Here is a 22,960-nt window from a genome sequence, read left to right on the forward strand (position 1 = left end):
AGCTACAACTATATTTCTTTGCAGGTATTGAGTGCATGTATGGTTTCCTTGCTATTTTGGCATCCATGGTACATGCATGTGGTTTCTTGGTTATGATTCATCACTGGCATGGAGGATTTCTTGGATTGACAGTGGTTTTTCCTAGTGTTTCCATTTCATGGATATCCATGGAGTTGTGGGTTCATTTCCTTTTGTTTTTTGGTTGGTTCTCATGTTCCTTTGGCTACGGGTTGAGTTACTAGTTCCTAGAATCCTTGGTTGGACAAACAATATGGAATCCCTGTAACAACTTAGGTTGAGTTACTAGTCCTGGAAGCCTTGGTTGGACAAATGATCTGGAAGCCCTTGGTGGGTTGAGTTAGTATTCCTAGAAGCCATGGTTGGAAAAATGGTTTAGAAGCCTGGCAACGACTATGGGTTGACTTACTAGTCCTAGAACCCCTGGTTGGAACAAATGCTTTGGAGCCCTAGTCAACTTGGGTAGAAACCGATCTAATGATGGTTAGTGTTGTCTGACTGTGAGGTGGAATCACTCGTTGAGGGTTGTGGTGGTTTGGCCTCTAGAAGTCCTGGTTTGGTCTTGGTTGATTATTTCATGAGATCTCACATTCGACCTTGGAATATCGCACGAGGGTGACTAGATGAAAGAGAGTTTTGGTACAGCCTAGTCTATCATGGTCAAGTGATTTGTGGAAGTCACAGAACTGGTTTCATTTTGAATATGTTAATAAGAGATTCTTTCCTCTTGGATATGATGGGTAAATATACTTGTTTATATGTGGTTTTTATGGTTGTTATATCCTTTTTATTTCTGTTGGTTATATGCTGGTTATGATAATGTTTTATGACAATGACGATGTATGGATCTCATCATGTTTTGATTTGTGAATGAAGAGCAATGAATATGTGACCTAATAGATGATAATGCAACTAATGTGATAATGCATCAATGCTCCCTAGTAGTTCTCAGATAAGTATGAGACTCCTATGCTCAAATCTGTTGTTATGACCTGTAGATAACATCTTTGTGACATGTTTGATGAAACGCCTGTCATAACTAGTAGGGGTCCAATCATGTCATTGATCAAATGTTTTCATTAGTACCATTGTCTTAGTGTTGTTTATCATTTATGGAAGTTTCCTGGAGTTCTGGGTAGTGACTAGGTCCTAGCCCTTGAAATTAGCCTTAAATCTCGCAGTCGTTGGCATAACACTGACAAAATTAGGCTACAGTTCACACTCAGGCAGGCTCATGGGAGAGACTGGGGCTCTCAGTCACATGCATGCCTTGGCAAGGGAGCGACTGGGGCTCTAGGTCATTAAACATGTTGAGTTCCCTAAGGGGTTGGTCACCTGGAAGGGTGAGTTGGCTCTTGAAGGTTCGGTAGCATGTTTAGAAGGTCAATTTGGTTGTGTTCCATCGATTCCACTTCCTTAAGGTGACCTAGGAGGTTGAATCACATTATAGTGGCCTCTCATCACATGTTTACCCCGGTCGACCGGTTAGCTTGGGTAAATGTGGGAGGAGGGTGTTACAAAAAATTTCCATGAATAGACATTTATTTTCATGACCAAAATAGGTTTATTGCCCTCCATTAATCCATTTCTCAATGTTATAGTTCCAATTAAGCTTATGATGGAGGTGAACTCGACGATATTTGTATGAAGTAACCAACACTAGGTTGTTATTGCCAACACGAAATTAGTGTAAGTGATTTTTTTGGATTTGATTATCATAAGCTTATTTTTACCAGTGTTTACTAACACACCTATGCTAGAACATAAATCCTTGAGAATTCTTATTTTCTTATCAATATTAAAGAGACATCCCACCATAAGAATCATATCATCCATATAAAGAAGTATGATGACAATTATAGTTAAATTAGTTCTAGCACATCTTGCATCTTCCAAGTGTTTCTTTAACGTCAATGTAAATTCCAAAAATAGTCATAGATAAAAGAAAAACTTGCTTAAATCTCATATTATAATTAACAACCCTCAACTCAGAGCAACATCTCTCTAGCTCAAAGGAACATCTAGCTCTTATAATATGTTCCAAATGTTATATCTAAGCATTGTATCAAAATATTTCCTAAAGTCAATAAAACAACATAAAATATTTGTTTAATTATTATGAAGTTCCTTAATGATGATTCTAAGTGTAGTTAGGTGATTTAAAATATAATATGTGGTTTATAGTTGAATGACAATTTATGAATCTAACCCAACCTTCAACCCTTTTTCCATAACTTTCTAATGCTCGTTAATGAGAAATATATAAACATAGTGGAAGATCCCCTTTGTAGAATGAATTAAATATCATAAGTATTCCATATAATGTGAACAATTGCCATCACTATAGTAATCCAGTAATAAGTAGAGAGAAACATCCAAAGATAAATAAAAACTCAATTGATGAACTTATTCTTAAAAGAATGGAAATCTAACCATCTTAATAACCCAACCCAATACTTTAACCATCTTTCAAATATCCATAAAAAATTAATTAGTGTAAGATTGAGAAAATTAATATAAAACACAACATGGAAATTAAATATGCCAACTACACTGAACCTTATTCTGCGTCAAATTTAAACCTACTCAATGAATTAGCATAACTATTTAATTTCAAAATTATATTTAAAAAAATGCAAATGGAATAATGGTTTTTAAAATATAACTTAAATTTAGAATGTGTACTCTAAGGTCACACCCTCTTGGCTATGATTTCCTCCCGGTCTAAAGTGCGAACAATAATATACATAAATTAAAATATATATTTTATAATATATTCAAAGGATACAATATAAGACGCGGACATAAAATAAAATATATATTTTATTTTAAATAGCCCAACTGTGTTTTTTCTTCTTTGACAAACTACTGTGTTCTTTATTTCGGCAGGAACAAAGTTCAAACTACCATCTTTATTGAAACGTCTCTCTCACCTTCGCGAAAAGCCAGGGATTTGGGGTACGCGACAATTTCTTGGTTACCTCTCTTTGTGAAAGTAAACAATCTGAGGACGACTTCAAAATATATCCAACTACTACCATCTTCTACGAACCATTCTTTTTCTTTTGACAAAGTAGCATCTTTATTTAAACGTGGCCCCGCTTATTCAGAATGCTCACACCTTGACGACGAAAATTCAGGGAATTGAACTGGACGCCGATTTATTCGTCAGTGGTGTTCATATGCCACGTGGAAACATCTTTATTCAAACGTGGCCCTTGTTATTAACAAACCTCAGATCTTGACAACAAAAAGTCAGGGAATTGAGCTGGACACCGATTTATTCGTCATCCATCTTTATATGCCACGTGCAAAACATCTTTATTCAAACGTGGCCCCGATTGACACCTGTACGACGAAAACTCAGGGAATTGAGCTGCACTCCGAGTTATTCGTCAAAATGCCACGTGTAAAACATAAGCAAAAGTAACGCATAATAAGACATGATTTTTTCTCGAAAACCTCATGGCAAAGTCTATTCATTAGACGGGGAGAGAAGTGACATCGGAGGGCCCGAACGATTTCTGGAATACTTAAAAATTTGATATCAAAAAAATCAAAGTTTACGCGAGCTGAGTTTATAGTTTCGATACTTCTAACTTTTTTACCTTAAAAAGCATTGTGTAGCATCGTAAACTAATCCATATCTCGCCTGTTTTGTTTTGTTTCGTTTGCCTGTGTTCTCCACCAATAGCCGACCCAAAGGTTTTACAATTTTGTTATCCACAACTATGTCTCTATCTTTATCTTTATTTTAATCTTGCCCTTCTTATTATTGGTGTCTATATCCTTATCTTTGTCAATATTGCCCTTGCTATTATGGTTCATATGATTCAATATTCGGGTGAAATTTTAATATTTAAAATGTATATTATTTATTTTAAAGATTCAATATTTGAATTATAAATAATTATTCCTTAATTCAAATAATTATTCCTTTAAAATGAAGTATAAATGATTTTTTTGAAAAACAGTAATTCAAAAATAGTGTAAGAAAATGTTTTATCTCTTTTTACTCATGCATTTAAGAATATGTAAATTTTAAGTAATTAAAAGGTTTTAAAATTTTGCTATGTAAAATTATGTTTTTGTACTTACATTTTTATGTCTTTCTCTTATTTTTGTGGGTGATTCATATGGTTCAACTTCTATGTCTCAACCTAAAATATTTAATTATAGCTCTTATCTTTCTCTCTTGCCTAATCTAATCACTTGTTTTTTCTCGTCACATACTATAAATATAGACTAAGAACCAGTTGACATGACTAGGAACCAAGAACAAGAAAGAGAAGATATTGTAAATGTATTGGAAGTTCATCTCAAGTAATCATCTTGGGTAATGAAACATCATCTCTTGAGACCATACCTATGTATGATTAGATTATAAGGATATTGATTACCACTGCAAGTGTGCCTTTGCCAAAGGCACTAAAACGGCCACCACCTCAACCTCAACTCTAATTGCTTCTCCATGCAAAAATTTTAATGAAGCTTGAAAGTGAAGCCACAATATAACTAATTCTTCTTCTAATGAAAGTGTGTCCAAGCTAGAACATTTAAAGTCCAAGAAATTGCACCAATTGATGCATCTATTATACTACATAAAAACATAAGAATTGAGGATTTCATGAGAAAATATAATCATCGCTGACAATGTCGACCATTGGTGTAATTAGTAGTGAATGGATATGCATTGATTTTTTTCATGCCATCAAAGTTTCATTAATGCAATATCAATGTCATGATAGAACTATTAATTCAGTGGAAGCATTAGAACAATAATAAAATTTGTTAATGTTGTTTCTTTATATATTTTTACAAGTTTGATAAATATTTCAAAAATGTCACCCTCCACTCCAATATATTTAGTCTCATCCATGGGCCAATATAAAATGTTATAAAATTTGACATTGTACAGTAGTAGAAATCAGTATAAAAACAATATTAATAAACATTTTTCACCCAATAATGGAAAATGTACACAAAAGTAACAAACTAATATAAATTCAATGAAAACTATATTCCCTAACATGGCAAGGACTAATAATATATCTATGTAGTGCAACCTTAGTAAGAATATATTTTAGTAATACAATCTTAGATCCAAATAACCCACCATATTCCTTTGGATAAGATTGTATAGTGTTCCTCTTCCTTTAATCTAATGATTTGAAACTAGTGCTTTTCTTTTTCATGGTTTACTAGGAAACCCATTTTTTAATATTAATATATATTTTAGAAATGAAGAAAGTTTTCATATTTTTTTAAAAATATGCATATTAATCTCCTTGTGAGATGCACTAGATATTTATGAGAATTTTCTATTACAATGTGTTTTAAACCAGCCAAAATTCAATCTCCCACAAAAAAAGATCAATGTGTCTCTAGTGAACCTATTCATACATACTTAAAAAACCTGACAAGTCACACAAAACTCAAAAATCCCTACCACAAGTGGGATTTCTACATTTCATCTTTAGAGCAGGTCTACACATCATCATAAAATTTGAAAGGAGAAAGACAAATCATGAACTATCATGTCTTGAAAGAATTCGTGAATGATAGAGCACCCATCATGAATTGGCAATGTTCCCTTGGAATGTTCATTGGATTTGATATTTATCTCTCTAAAGATATGACAAAATAGAAGGCCACTCCAAACTCTCTAGAGATTCCCTAATTTTAAAAAGTAAAGGTTGTAGCCTTGCATTTGAACTTTTCTACTTTCCCAATTAATCACTAACTTGGAATCGCCAGAATCTGCAATTTAAAGAGATCAATCTTTAAAGTGTGAAAAAAATTGTCCTCAATGCTACAAAATCTACTTTAGAACTTAAACCGGGACCAAGAGCATATTTAATAAGGAAGAAGAGACAGTGAGATAATCGAGAACCACTCCAATCCAACATTGAGAAGTGACCCCTTGTATCCCATATTTTAACATATTTACAAGCTTTATTTTATTTATTTATTCCAAAGAAAGAAAATTTTAAAATATTTAGGGTTGTTTTGATGATGTTGAACCTGCCAACATGTTAGGGAATCTCCCTGGTAAGAAGTCCCAACTAGACCTCAGATCATTTGGTGTAGGAGTCCCAGCAATGGGGTAGTACGGTATCGCCTTGACCACGATTGTATGCAGAGGTAAGTAAGATGTCCTTGTTAGTAGAAAGGGTGTGACATTTGCAACAAGTCAAGGAAGGTGCATGAAAGGCTCTCACACATGGAATGGGGGATGAGTGTGCCCCTTAGAAACTTGTGATAGCACGCAGCTTGAAAGGGAACACACAAGCAACAAGACATCACAAGCTTGAAAGTAGGTTAGTCGACGATCTAAAGTGATGGTCATACCAACAACACATTTCGATAAGATTCATACAAACATATACAAAATAGTCCATACATACATGTGTAAATAACAACTACATATATCATTAGAGTATCCAAGATAGCTAAACTACAATAAAAACATATGCATGAAACGTGTTGGCTCTATTATATTAAGAAAATGAAAGATCCAAGCATACATACAACTAGTCCCGACAGTGGAACACTACAGTCACTGTCGCCTTCTCCTCCAAAGAGATATACTAGTTCTACATTGTGGAGAAGCCAAGGCTCGTTACAATACACTCTAAGCTTTCTCTAAGTTACACCTATAGGAAGCTTGGCTCCTAAAATCCTGTACAATGAGTTATGAGGTTTTATAAATAGCAAAGGGTGGGGTGCCCCTTGACATTCCCCTTTGTGGCTCTTCACCTATCCTCATGAATCTTCAACTACTACATGACTGTTACACTCAACTATCAACACTTGGTCTTTCACTGTTACAACATGTTTACATTACAATTTTCTCATGTACCCATGTGAGACAAAATAGGCTTGAGTAAGCCATGCAAGACATCACTAAGACTCAAACAACTGTGCGAAGACCAACTCTTCAAAATCCTCACGATGATTGACGGTGGAAAACTGATGCCAAGCTTGGTCGTCTGTTATGGTGTCCGCGTGCTTAATGGTGACATCCTGCTGAAAGCAAACTCCTGCCTCCATTGCATCTGGGTACACTGATTTGGCATCTATTTCCAACTCATCTAATAGCATGTGCATCATAGTCTTGAGTGCAGTGGACTAGCAACATACTGATGCATACTTTATGCGTTGATCTCTAAGTCTGTGTTGGTGGCCACGCATATCAACTCATTAAAGTACATGTCCAGCTCCAATTGGACATGGTTCTTTGACTTCGCCTCGGAGAGGGTGCCAATGGATGGGATCGCATGCATGCACACAATGACATCCATGCTCCTGAACACCTGTGCATGTGAAGCCTACAAACTAGTGATGAGTTGCGGGAGTTCCTCATAGTCCCAGATCTAGCTCTAGATGCATGCCTTCAACTCTATCGCCTTTGGTTTCATCATCTTTGGAATGTGCAATGGGGATCCTTTGTACGTCATTGTCCATGTTTGCATGTGATCAATGACAATGTGTAAATTTGACAAGATGTGTGCTCTCCTAACACAACACTACTGCCAACAATTGAGATGGACAACTGACTTATGCATGGTGACGAATCTAGAATACAACGTCTACATGATCCAGGTGGATGTTGGTGGCCACTCGCCTATCACACTTGGACCCCCACAACTGTCTCTTTCAGTTTTTTGGTTTCCTTAATTGTAGCACTATTTACTATTTTTTACAGTTTTTTCGGATCCTGAACTTTCAGAGTCGTTTTGAGGCCCTAAACGACGTTTTTTGGGAAAAACAGGAGAAACATGGATCCTAAATTAATGTTTCTCACTCAAAAGTTGTAGTCCTCGAATAGATATTTCTAACAAGGTATTGTGCACATCAAACGGAGATCATATGCCAAAGTTACGTCCCTTTGGTTTCATCATCTTTGGACAGTGCAATGGGGATCCTTTTTACGTCATTGTCCATGTTTGCATGTGATCAACAACAACGTGTAAATTTGAAAAGATGTGTGCTCTCCTAACACAACACTACTGCCAACAATTGAGATGGACAACTGACTTATGCATGGTGACGAATCTAGAATACAACGTCTGCATGATTCAGGTGGATGTTGGTGGCCACCCGCCTATCACACTTGGACCCCCACAACTGTCTCTTTCAGTTTTTCAGTTTCCTTAATTGTAGCACCATTTACTATTTTTTACAGTTTTTTCGGATCCTGAACTTTCGGAGTCGTTTTGAGGTCCAAAACGACGTTTTTTGGGAAAAATAAGAGAAACATGGATCCTAAATTAATGTTTCTCACTCAAAAGTTGTAGTCCTCGGATAGATATTTCTAACAAGGTATTGTGTGCATCAAACGGAGATCATATGCCAAAGTTACATCTTCGGGAAGTTGATGTACCAATTTACCCAAACGGGGCCCTTAGTTTGGCACTTCATCTCCTAGGGTTAGGTTTTTGAATGTTTAGGGTTTTCCAGTATTTCTCAACAATAAATAGGCCTTCGAGCCTCATTGTAACACAATTCAGAGGCATGTAGCCGCCACATCTATTCTCATAGATAAGCTACCATCGCTCGAGCTAGTTTATTTCCATTTCTATTTGTAAGCATATTTCAGTATTTTACATTAATGAAATGAAGTATTATTTCTACTGCATCTCTGTATTTATGTTTAATTCTGTACTTTATTTCATTCGTGCATAAATCCGGATCACCGCATGGCTATCTCGAGAGGCGATACTTCATCCAGTATCGCTCTCCTCAACTCTACTCTGGCGGATGCTGTAACATGTTCTCCTCCCTGCTTGGCCTCTTGTAACTCCTTAGCCATATGTGATCTAGGTGGATCTTCATAAACAATGGCATGGAAAATCTCAGAAATCAAAGTGCTCAGAATGAATTCAACTCAGGACCAGAGCGTATATCTCGTCATCCTGATTCCAACGGCGTGAACGACACTTCAATCTGAGTCCGAATGGTGAATTTATCACGAAAAAAAGGTTTCTTTGTTCCTTAAGAAAATGAGGATTTTCCATTTAAAAATGGGTTTAAACCTTAAGAGGCTAAAAATCGCAATTGGAGGATTCATGGAGGCGGATTTAAGAAGGGCGCAAAGGAAACCTCGATCGCTGATCTTCGATTAAATCGGATCAGCAGATCGGAGGGCTATATATATGTATATATTGGCAATGTCAAGGGCCAACTTGTGATGTGATCGATGTTAAAGCACCGGGGAAATATGAGTGGGATACCGATACGATCGACCGACGCCGATATTGGCGATTGTCGATCGGTGGTTGACCATCCCTGTTTAACAGGACTGTGCACCCCCGATATGCCGATTGCGATATCAGGCATGGACTCGATAAAGAAAATACGCCTGATTTAATGTTTCTTGAAGTCTGGGACTTAAAGATTTGGTCGGATTTCAGTGTTTTTGGGGGTTTTTAGAGCATTATCACCTCAATGATAAAAGACTATTTTATGGGTCAGTTGTGCCCACCGATTCTTCTACGCCACTGGTCTCTATTGTGAACCAAACAACCCCAATTTAAATGGGATTTTGTCCAAAAGACTCATGATAAAAGCCCAATAGTTGGAAAATCCTGGGGGGAGGATGTTTGCAGCACGCTGTTTCATTTGGCAGGAGGCCGATAGTGCACTTCATTTGTTTTGGACAAGTTTTAGATGTTTTCAACCCTTTTCAAAGCCAGGGACGCATTGGTGCTGCCCACTTCTCCATCTAAGGCCTCCATCTCACAACCATCTTTCAGATTGGAGATATAAGCCTCTTGTATGCAGTTGATGATTGTAAATTCTCTTCTTTCATGCCATTTAATATAAATGCCTTCCCATTGTTTGAGTTGGGCCCAAAGACGTAGTCCGAATTGGACAAACTCTGTTATCAAGCCTTGGTGTCTTCTTTTTGTGCCTTTGTGTACTTTCCTCTTCTTTTCTTGAGTGTACATTGAATTTTTGTGTTAAGCTGCAATTTTGCATGTGATTCTTTTCATACATCTATAAGTGAAAGTATCCTGGATCAAGTGGTATCAGAGCAGGGCTTTTTAGATGTGAATCTCATGTTTGTATGCTAACAAGAAGTAAGATTCAAAGAGGTGAAGGGGAACTAGTACCTTTCGATCTAGAAGAAAGGCGTGCACCTCGAAGAAGAAACATGGCTAAAGATGAAGCTCATCTTGAAGAGGAGCGTAATTTCAGAAATACCTTCTATTCAATGGCAGAGAATATCAATCATCTAGTTTTAAGACTGGAGAAAATAGAAGAAAGGAATCCAGAAGGACAAGGTTCCCACATGGGAATGGTGGAGAAGAACCCCCTCCTTCTCCTTATGGGAGTGAAGGTTCTCCTTCCTCTCACCACCATAATCATAGAAATTCAAAGGATGCATCTAAGAAACCCTTCCTTAAATTAGATGTTAAATTTGATCTTCCTATGTTTAGTGTTGAAGTAATGCGGAGAAACTTAATAATTGGATTAGGCAGATTGATGTCTACTGCAGGATTCAGCAAATCGTAGAGGATGAGGCAAAGATCCAGCTAGCCTCCCTACGACTGAGCAGCACAGCTCTTGTTTGGTGGGAGAGCAAATTACAGAGCAGTAAGAATGTGGGTAAGCTCTTTTCCTCATGGCCTAATTTCACTTCTGCGTTAAAGGAATAGTTTTATCCCTTAGGATACAAGCAGAAATCTTTAATGAATTGGCAATATTTAAGGCAAGGCAAAGGGTAGGATGTTCAGAGTTTTACAGAAGAATTTAGGAAGCAAGCACTGAATTTGGGTATTGCACTTGATATAACTGAAGCTGTAACTAAGTATATTGACTCACTGCATAGTTATATTAGGCATTCTTTGTTATTGTTTGAACCAACCACTATTGATTCAGCCAACGTAAAAGCAATTCATATTGAGAACAGGGGCAAGAATGAAAGAGATGATCAGTCCAGAAAGTCACCGTTCAAACCTCCCAATGGTAAATCCAAAATGAAATAGAAAGGGAAGGAGAAGAAAATAGCAGCAGCCAAAGAAGGAGAGCAGCCTTATTGCAATCACTGCAAGAAGGAAGGCCACGATGACAATCACTGTTGGAAGTAGCACCCAGAAAGGCGTCCAAAGAAGTATGGAGGAAAAGGGAAGCAGAAAACAGTGGTAGCAGCCTAGCAAGACCTTGGATCGGATTCGAGAGATGAAGCACTGGTCACAACAGCGGGAGAAAAAGGTACTCTTACACCTCCTATTAATTCTAATGAAGGCACTAGTTCTGTAAATGAGTCCCTTTCGAATGACCGGAAAAGAATTGAATTATTTCATATCAGGGTTGTTGTAAATCATACCAAAGTTGAAACTCTGTTTGATACTGGGTCCCAAGCAAATTTAATTGCAAAATCCCTGGTAAAGAAACTCGACTTAGAGACAAAACCACACCCGAAACCTTACCCGCTAGAATGGATACATGATAAAGAAAAATTGAATGTAACCCAGTAGTGCAAGGTCAAATTTGTGATTGCTTCTAAGCTAGTAGACAAAGTAGAATTGGATGTAATACCATTGGATATTTGTGGCATGGTGTTAGGGAACCCATACCTGTATGATAGAAAGGCAGTCTTTTTCCGTCATGAGAACAAATATCAAATCACCAAGGATGGGGTAGAATATATAGTGAGGGCTCATCAAAATAAAATTAATGGCAGCCTTGTAGGCGCTAGAAAAATGAAAAGACTGGTGAATTCCAGTAAAGGATGCATGCTTATGGTTGTAAGGGAAAAGGAGGCAGCATTCGCTGATGCTTCCCAGGGCTGCGATTGGGAACATAAATAGGAATTAACTGAATTGATTTCTAATTATGATGAGTTGTTTCAAGAACTTAAGGGATTACCTCTGAAGAGGGAAATCCAACATGGAATCCATCTACAACATGATGCCACTCTACCAAATATTGGCATGTACATGATGTCGACGATTGAGATCAAGGAAATCAAGAGAAAAGTGCAGGAATTGCTGGACCAAGGTGTCATCAGGCCGAGCACCTCTCCATGTGGTTCGCCGATTGTTTTAGTGCCAAAGAAAGACGACACTTGGCGGACGTGTGTGGATTACCACATGCTCAACAAGATAACGATGAAAAATTGCTATCCCCTACCACACATAGATGATTTATTAGACCAATTAAAGAGTGTTGTTTATTTCACAAAGTTGGATTTGTGCAATGGCTATCACCAAGTCAGAATTGCGGAGCAGGACGTGTGGAAAACCGCTTTCAAGACCAAGCAGGGGTTGTTCGAATGGATGGTGATGCCATTCGGACTTTGTAACACTCCAACCACCTTTTTGCGGGTTATGAATGATATATTTCATCTTTTCATTGATTATTTTGTTCTTGTATATTTAGATGATATACTTGTCTTTAGAAGAGTTGGTCTGAACATGTGCATCATGTAAAGAAAGTGCTTGATGTGCTGAGAAAAGAAAAACTCTTTGTAAAATTGTCAAAGTGTGAGTTCACGAAAACCTCTTTGGGTTACCTAGGTCATATTGTTGGTCATGGTTAGTTAAAAATTGATCCCTCTAAAGTCGAAGCAATTGTAAATTGGCCTAAGCCTACTAGTGTAACCGAGGTTCGTAGCTTTTTAGGTGCAGTCCAGTATTGGAGGAGATTTATTGCTAATTTCTCTGTTATTGCAGCACCTTTGCACTCATTGACAGTGTGAAACAGGTCTTCCAATGGGGAGGAAGACAACATAAGTCCTTCAAAACATTGAAGGAAAAGATCAACACTGCACCAGTCTTAGCCTTACCCAATCTCCAATAGCCATTCGAGATCGAAACCGATGCCAATAGTTATGCCATGGGAGCTGTACTGATGCAACAAAAGAAGCCAATTTGTTACCATTCTAAGAAGTTTTCTCAAGCTGTGATAAACTATCCAACCTATGACAAGGAGTTTTATGCCTTGGTGCAGAGTGTGAAAAAGTGGAAACACTACCTGATTGGCAAGGAGACCATCATCCATATAGATCATCAGCCCTTGCAGTACCTCAAGTCACAAACCAAGTTGTAGCAATCTCGTCATTTCAGGTGGATGGGATTTCTTCAACAATTTCATCTAGTAATAAAGTATAAGAAGGGCACTAGCAATAAAGTGGTCGATATGCTATCTCGCCCTCCTATTTCTGCTTATGTTATTTTGCATAATGCTTCGTTATCTTTTGAGAGTTACACTAAACAATATGCTAACGATGATGACTTTAAGGAGGTTTATGAAAAACTAACCCATGGTTCACAGGTGGACAACTATCACTTGCAGGGGAAATTGTTGTATCACCTTAGTAAATTGTGTATTCCCAGAGGGGAAAGAGTACATGTAATTTGAGAGACCCACACCTTTCTTGTGTCTAGACACTTTGGTGTCGAAAAGACTTTATGCCATGTACAGAGATTTTGTTTTTGGCCTCATATGAAAAACATTGTGACTCGCTATGTAAAGGGTTGTGTGATGTGTTTTGTTTCAAAGCCCTCTAATAGAAAACTTGGGCTTTACACACCACTCCCTATTCTGAGTCGTCCATGGGAAAGTGTGTCAATGGAATTTGTAGGAGGTTTACCTTTGTCTAGGAAGAGTCACGACTATTTGTATGTCGTCGTTGGCCGTTTTAGCAAGATGTGTATTCTTATGCCTTGTAAAAAGCAGATTACTGCAGAGCAGACTGCTTATCTTTTCTTTCAACATGTTTGGGTCCACTTTGGGTTACCCACATCAATTGTGTCAGATCGGGACTCTCGCTTTCTTGGAGATTTTTGGACCAGCTTGTGGAGGATGATGGACACCAAATTTAAAAGAAGCATGACATTTCATCCGCAGACTGATGGACAGATAGATGTTGTAAACCATACCGTGGTACACTTATTATGAGGCTATTGTGGGAAACATCCCAAGCTGTGGGATGAACATCTACCATATGTACAACATTCCTACAATTGAGCAGTGCATTCATCTACGCAGCATTTACCATTCGAGACATGTTTTTGTTACCTACCAAAGGACCCTTTTCATATGGTATTTGGAAGGGAAGATGGATCCAATGGATGTAATGATAGGGACAAAGCTCATTAGTTCATTCAGTGAATCCAATTGATTTACCAAGCAGTGCAAGAGTAGTTGGAGAAAAGTCAAGATCGTTACAAGGCTCGACATGATAAACACCGAGTCGACCATCAATTCCAAGTGGGTGACAAAATGTGGTTCCACATTAGAAAAGACAGGATGAAGGGGGAAGGATAGAAGTTGCGACCAATCTGGTATGGACCATTCACTATTTTGGAGAAGATTGGGAATAATGCCTTTTGTCTTGACTTGCCAGTATATATGCAGATGTACTCAGTAGTGAATGTGGAGAAACTAAAGCTGTATGAACCACCTTTGATCATGGACACTGATGAGGTAGGCACAGTTCCTACAGTCGATGATTTTGCAACAAAATATCTCGATGAGTTTCCCGAAGACATCATCCTTGACAAAAGAACCAGGACTTCACGACGAGGAGATGTAGAATACCTTTGAGTTGGTTTCAAGGGAATGCACCCTAGTAAGGCGAAGTAGATGGAGAAATAGAAAGTGAGGGAACAATTCCCTCACTTGCCAATTGACTAATGAAAAGCTTTTGGTGGTCCAAAAGCTCCTCAATGGGGAGGATTGATCCAGGTGGATCTTCCAAAACAATGGCATGGAAAAGCTTAGAAATCAAAGTGTTTTGAATGAATTCAACTCAGGACTAGAGCATAGATCTTGCCATCTTGATTCCAACGGTGTGAACAACACTTCAATCCGAGTCTAGATGGTGAAGTTATCGCGAAAAGAAGGTTTCTTTTTTCCTTAAGAAAATGAGGATTTTCCCTTTAAAAATGGGTTTAAGCCTTAAAAGGCCAAAAATCACAATCGGGGGATTAATGGAGGTGGATTTAAGAAGGGTGCAGAGGAAACCTCGATTGCCAATCTCTGATTAAATTGGATCATCGGATCAGAGGGCTATATATATGTATATATCGGCGATGGTAGGGGCCGACTTGCAATGCAATTGGTGATAAAGCACTGGGGTGATATGAGTGGGATGCTGATGTAATCGATCGAAGTTGATATCGGCGATTGGCAATCGGTGGTCGGCCATCCCCGTTTACCAGGACTGTGCACCCCCGATATGCCGATTGCGATATCAGGCACAGACTCGATAAAGAAAATATGCCTGATTTAATGTTTCTTGAAGTCCGGGACGTAAATATTTGGTCAGATTTCAGTGTTTTTCGAGGTTTTTAAAGCATTATCACCTCAACAATAAAAGAATATTTTATGGGTCAGTTGTGCCCACCAATTCTTCTATGCCACTGGTCTCTATCATGAACCAGACAGCCCCAATTTAAATGGGATTTTGTCCAAAAGACCCAAGATAAAATCCCAATAGTTGGAAAAGCCTGGGGGGAGGATGTTTGCAGCACATTGTTTCATTTGGCAGGAGGTTGATAGTGCACTTCGTCCGTTTGGGACAAGTTTTAGATGTTTTCAGCCCTTTTCAACGCCAGGGAAGCATTGGTGCTGCCCACTTCTCCATTTGAGGCCTCCATATCACAACCATCTTTCAGATTGGAGGTATAAGCCTCTTGTATGCAGTTGATGATTGTAAATTCTCTTCTTTCATGCCATTTAATATAAAGGCCTCCCCATTGTTTGAGTTGGGCCCGGAGACGTAGTCCGAATTGGATGAACTCCGTTATCAAGCCTTGCTGTCTTCTTTTTGTGCCTTTGTGTACTTTCTTCTTCTTTTCTGGAGTGTACATTGAATTTTTGTGTTAAGTTGCAATTTTTCATGTGATTCTTTTCATACATCTATAAGCCAAAGTATCCTGGATCAATACACTCATTTTTAGCTATCAAGAATCTAACACTCGAGCTGGTGGCTTCGGCATATGCTTTTGTAGCATCAGCCAATGTTGCTGGATGCTTGTGGACATCAGATAAAATCACTCATTCTTCAAACTATGTAGAAGATATATGGACATTCGGAGTGGGCATTCTACGTGACTACACAACTCTGTGTTGTGACTCGTTGAAAGATATGGTGTTCATCTACGCTTCGGTATTTTCTTCAATGATTTTTGTGTCTCCTTGATCACTTGGGACTTGCGCTACTTCCAGATCTAGTGAAGTCAGTGGAGTGACCTCTTGGGGCATGAGGTCAATATCCTGATCTGAATCTAGCTTAATCATATCCATGTCCATCTGCTCTAGCATATTTTCAATCTCTTGAGCTAAGTCCTACTCCTGCGACTACTCACCCTGTCTGCTCTATGCCAGCTGTCTGGATGAGTCTGTAACCTATTTGGGTGTAGTTTCGTCAATATGTGTATGTTGCACCTTCTGTTGTACCTATCCCTGCTGCACTTCCTTCTCTCTTCTGCCAACTCATGTTCTTCCCTGAGTTGTCGCTTCAACTCCTGCAACTCCTTTTTTGTTTCCTCCATCCTCTGTTTATCTCTCTGCCTCAACGCGATCCTCCTGTCATGATGTTGCCTCTTAGCCTCAATCTCCAAAGTTGCTTTCAACACAAGTGGGTTTGCTTTGAACTTGCAGCTTTTCTCTACCTCTGCATTGTCAACAAACTTCCTCTTGCCTTTGTCACATGTAGGTATACTACCGTCTGTTGTTGTTGATGATGCTACTCTTTGTGATGTTTCTTCCTTCCGCTTCGCTAAAAACTCTACACCTATGTCGGCCAGTTCATTGAGCCTGGAGAAGTGATAATAGTATCTCCATGGATCCTCCTCAGGCCAATGACACGCCCCATGGATCGAAGGATGTTGCACTCTTGCACAGTGGTCCTTCACTAAGCAATGCAGGTCATACGGATTGAAACTTCTAGTGCCAAAGTTGAATCTTTTGAATTCCTCCATCTTGGACTCAACATGCTTGAGATTCTGTATCTCATACAACTCGGTCCACAAAGGAAGAGCGGGCCAAGGTGGCTTCTTCTTCCTGTGCAGTCTAGCTGACAACCCTGTTGAGATGTGATACAAAACTTCTTGCATGAAGAACGTGTCCATGGAAAACTTTGGTAAAACATGCGGAGCCTTCTCTGCATTGTACATCCGTATGAAGGTGCCAAGGGGTGAGGCATACCAATCTGCTATGTCAATCAATACCTCCATTGATGCTCGCAACATCCAAGGTGGATCCTACTCAAATATCATATTGTACACCAAGGTGACGAAGTGGTCTGATAAATGTATGATAACTCTACAGAAGCTGCATTCATAGAACAATCTACAATAAGTGTTCATAGAGGTTTCCAAAGGTGTCCATGCCCAACCCAAGCCTGGGAACTGCTGACGGGCACAGACTACATCCAGTATGTAAGTGGACATGTATATCTTCACTTGCTGACCCTTGGGTGGATGTCGGGCTTCTATCACTTGTTCCTTCAACCTGAGAGCCAACATGTCAGACTAGTTGCAAGGTCTTCCTTTGCTGGCCAATTAAGCCAACACGATCACCCAACTCTATGGGAAGGTCTTTGTGCTCTCTTGGCCGTATAAGCAGCATGCAAAGATGACCAAGAACTGATATGCCTTCCATAGTATCTTCATCTTGTAAACTTGGCTAGGTGTTGTCATGAACTTGGTTGGCTCTTTCACCCAACTCTTCAAGATATCTCTTGAGTTTGCACTGTTGTTGGGTCTGCTGAAGGGTTTCTCCATCGTGATCACCAGTTGTGGAAAGTGATACATCTCCTGAAAGTCCTTCACCCTGAAGGTAGAAAGTTATGTTCCACTGGCACTGCTCAACACCATTTTCTCTGGATTAGTATGTGAGACAATCCAGTGGATCATGTCCACGCATGGAAATGCGGGATACTTGCATGCAATCAGTACAAGCCAGACTTGTGTATGTTGACATAGACCCTGCGGTCTTCCAAATTTTCCTCAAATGTGCCTGAGAATGTATCATTGATGTCCTGCCATTTCATCTTGATATCTTTGTCTATGAAAAGCTTTGTGTCATCGTAGATAGGCAAGCTCATAGACACTTTCTCAATTGCATCTCCAGTCGCACTCTTGATGGTGTCCTTTGACCCTGCTCTCTTGGAAGCCATTGTACCTATACCATTGAGAGGCAGACGAACAATTGTGATACCTGGAGACATAGAAACACTCATGGCAAGAAATATGTCAATTGAAAACCAAAAGAAATTTAAGGACTGACATGCAACATACCCGAGTGACTGACTAGGAAGATTGTGCAATTTTCACCGGCAGGCTACGAGACTGATTGCCAAAACTACAAAAGGCATAGTCTAGACTATCAGGAAGCTGATTGATTGCTAGAAATGTGTAATGCACATTCTAGCTTGGCCTGCCAAGGATTGAAACTGGGTAATGCACAGTTTCAATTAGTAGGGATTGCAAACCAACAAATTGCATTTGTGTAGTTTCTAGGGCCAGCAAGGCACTGCCTCTCAGAATTGCACAGAGCAAGCTTGGAGGCCAGTGCTGGGCCAGATTTACGCAATTTCTGGGAGGAAGGTAGAGCCTTCACTCTTAGAAATGCACATTGCCATCCGAGTAAGGCAAGGTTGGGACAAGGTAGCCCAGACCCACCGACAAGTGACTAAAACATGATTCAAAAGTTTGGATGGATGGCAAAGCTAAGTGAAAACAAGAGTGAATGATCATGCATGCAAATAATGAGTGAAATATTTAGAAAATGGGAAAAGAAGCATGTGTGTGAAGCGAGTTGCCGCAATGACGACTGTTAGCGCAGAAAAAGTGTCATGCATGCGACAACAATGAGATGCAATGAAAAACTTGAAACAATGCTTCTACAAGCTAGCATGCATTAAAATCAAAATAAGCACTCAACAAAATGAAGCAAACAACATTCGTACACAATGAAATACAAAAAGCGATAGAAAAGCAGCAAAAGATATGAAAAGCAGACTTACCTAGAAAAAGTTGAGCTAAATGTGCCTAATGCTCCTAGATGCGACATGGGATGTCAGAGCTCCAAGATCAATGTGAGGAATGAGCTCTGAAGGTTCGAATAAATAATTTTGATAAGATCGAGGCTTATGATGTGCATGCCACAAACCTAGGAAAAAGCAACACTTGGTGGGAGGTTTCTAAAATGGCTTTTTCATGTAACCTCTAGCTTCTAAAAATGGATCCCTAAAATCTAGGGATGCTTTTTTTCTTTTTTTTCTTTTTTCCTTTTCACAAAAAGCAGCCCATGCATGCAAATCAAGATTGCTCAGTCATAGGGGGGACCACTCAACCTAGGAGTGCATGCAACATCTTACAAGCCTGGAAATGACATTTGCGCAGTTTCTAGGCTGAGCAAGTTTGGATGTCCCTCATGCATTGTGAAATTTATGGACTGAAGCCTTGGATGTGAGTCAGAATTTCACAATTTGTGAGATGAAGCCTAATGTTGGGCTGCATTCTATAGTTTTAAGAGGAAAGGCTTCCTGACTGGATTGCACATTTCTGGAGCCCAGCAGGCAGCCTAGATGGATTACACAATTTCCAAAGGGAAGGCTGGTTCCCCTCCATAATTGCACAATTTCCTAGTTGAGCATCACAACCAGAAAATGGTTAAGTCTTGTAGTGTCATCCTGTGGATGGGAGAGAAACAAGTTGACAAGCATGGGTTGGTAAACCACTGAAACTCTACTGAAGCACTTGTACTTGGACAATGCAATACATGCTGCTAAGGATGGTTGGTAGGGAGGCTCTAAAACAAAGCTAAGGAAAATTTTTGGAGGTTGGTTGTAGCTGCTACAACACTTGGCGACACACTAGTAGAACTCCAACTCTCTGAATGGACCTTGTTTCGTGAAAATAAAGTCTAACTCCTCCAAAAGTATTGTTCAGTTCTTAGATCATCTCGATTTCCACACTAGCTTGATTGAAAGATGTGGCACCTGCCCTGCTCTTGGACTATCAACACACATTCCAAGCTAATTCAACACAGTTGCTTAGATTGGGGATGAGGGGTATATTGGTGCACAAGCAATATGATAGTTAGAGTTTAAGTTTCATCTCTGGTGTTGCTCCGCTGCTAGCAAACCTGGACAGTACATCGGTGGAGTCACGCAGGAACACAACATCGCTCGGCTGCCAGCGAGCCTGGTCAGTACCCCGACTCAGTTACTTGCATTACCTCTCTGCGTATGAAGCCATTCTCTTCTTTCGCCTTATTCATTTTTCAAAATTTTCACATTGTCATTTTTTCATTTTTCATTTTTCAAGAACTGTGAATTACACTTATTTATTTCAGAGGTGAAAGAGGGGTATATTAGAAGAAAGAACATTCACTCTCCACATTTCCAAAAAAATAAGATGAAAAATCAGGTAGATATTCAATGAAGAATTTGTCCTCTCCACTGTCGAATGATGGACTAAAATCAGGTTCGTTCTACGAATGATCAAAAGTAGATGCATATGTGGAAGTATTTACACAAGGAAAATCATAAATAGAAGAATCACCAAAGATGTTAAGAAAAAGTGGAGGAGGTGTGGACAGAAGGAGATCATCCTTCACCACGGGTTGATGTTCAGGTTCTCAGTCATGCTCATCATAAATGACAATGCAAGTTGGTTGTGCAACACCAACTCCGTTAGTGGCTTGATCCTTGTTCACAAAAGGTGTAGAGTCCGGAACGAAAGAACACAAGACAATGTAATTTGGAGGATCGATAGAATGCGAAGACAGAGGCTGAGGTAATGAATGCATGTGACAACCAATGGGTTTTGCAACAAAATCTGCACGAAAATTGAGAGCAGTGATCATGGGAGGTTTTGACATTTGAATATACGTGTGTGCATGTTCTCCCAAATCACTTTGCGGTGGTGGATCTGTTTGATGAGGGGAAGGTGGGTAGTCACTTGTGACAGTGACTATGTCCACTGGTGATTGCGTAGCTCCATCACTAAAGTATGCTGAATGGGGTTTGAACTTCAACTTCATCTTGGGATATAATTATTTGCGAAGGAAATATTTAAATCTATCCCAAAGATATTGGAATTTCATTTGGTTTTTCGGAGCTCCAAACTGAAGTACACAGAAGCGCTGCCAAAAATCCATATGCAATTCATGCAGAGTCTTCCGTTCTTTTAACAGTTTTTTGTCAAGGGGTTCAGTATTAAAATGATGTAAAGTAGGTTCAATTAGATCATAGAACTGCTTATGTGAGTGCACACAATTGTGAGGCAGGTTGGGGCACCATAGTTCTAGGGATTCACGAAGTGTGTGTGAAAGAAGCAAGAATTAACAATGTTAGTGGAATAAATTATAACAGGCAACGATATGTTGGAAAATCATTTCAGAAGAAGGGCCATTGTGGGACACTGGTACCCAATAGTATCCATTGATTTCAAGGAGCATGCTATAACTGGTATGATGGTTTTGAGGCAGGGACATGCCTTGGTTTTTGTACTTCTGATGTGAGGAAATCTTCCAAAGGGAGGGGTCGCCTGAGGGACTATGTAGCAGAGAAGGGGATGCCCACTAAACTTGGAAGGTTTGTGACTGCACGAAAGGGGGTGACCAAATTTCCCAAGGGACTGTTTATCAAAGAAGGGAAGGTTAGGGATGGATTTATTCTGGTCATTAGCATTGCCATATGGAATCAGACGCACATTAGGAGTGTGCCCTGGAGCAATGAGTCAATAACTATTCATTGAGAGAACAAGTGGCATAGGATTGTAGCAATGGACATTGGATGCAGGTTTGAATTTGGCAGTGGATTCTGGACTTCCTCGGAAGGAGGTGAATCCTAGTATTACTTTGAGGATGGAGGTGTGAGCCTCTAGATTCCCTTGTTGCTAATGCAGGCATCGTATCCTTTTATTTGCTAGTTGAGAAAATGTGCATATGTATATGTGCATATTATTGTAAATACTATATCGAGCTAGATTTATAAAGCTCCATGAACAATATGGTTATTTGTTGGTTGAAGAAAATGTGGTTGTTATTGCAAATATCGTAATGAGTTGTGTTATAAAGCTCCGGTAAGCGGTATGTTTGTCATATTTCAGTAGCGGCCATTGTAAATACTGCAACGAGCTATGTTATAAAGCTCCATAGGAAATATGTTTTGTTTTCAATGATCTTTCTGGTTATAGGTTTCATTGAACACTGAGGACAATGTTCTCCCAAGGAGCAGGGTTCTGTAACAACCCTGGTTAAAACTTCATGTAAAAAATTATAAGACCAAGGTCATGGGAGACATATTCCAAGCTGAATGGTGGGAAAAACATCCTAGTGGGTGTTCATTTTAGTTATTATGGCTAAAGGAAATTGGAAAAGGAAATGGAAAAGGTTTTGGAAAGGAAAGAGGCATTAATTGGAATTTTATTTATGAAAATAAAGGAAAATAGGAGAAAAGGAAGGTGAAAGGTCAAAGGTTGCATGTGAGGAGGAAAATTAAAAAGAATAATGGAAAATGAAGAAAATAGAGGCCTCATTAATAAAAAGGCTTATGAGGATCAGTTTGTAGAATTTTGTCAGTTTTAGCTTGGAGCTCTCTCTCTCTATTCTCTCTCTGTCATACTCTTCGACACTTAGAGTTTTCTTGGAGCACTCTTGGAGGAGTGTGACATACATGGGATTTGGAGCAAGAAGGAAAACGAAGAGCATGAAAGTGCGGGAGGACAATTATATCAACAACTACAACTGGATTTCTTTGTAGGTATCGAGTGCATGTATGATTATCTTGCTAGTTTTGGCATTCATGGCACATGCATGTGGTTTCTTGGTTATGATCTGTCATTGGAATGGAGGATTTATTGGATTGATAGTGGTTTGTCCTAGCATTTCCATTTCCTAGATAGGCATGGTGTTGTGGGTTCCTCCTTTTTTTTTTTTTTTTTTTTTTTTTTTTTTTTTTTTTTCTTTT

Source organism: Pinus tabuliformis, chromosome 5_2, assembly GCF_031772625.1.
Source record: "Pinus tabuliformis cultivar Carrire ecotype Pingquan chromosome 5_2, CPIR1, whole genome shotgun sequence".
Taxonomy (NCBI): Eukaryota; Viridiplantae; Streptophyta; class Pinopsida; order Pinales; family Pinaceae; genus Pinus; species Pinus tabuliformis.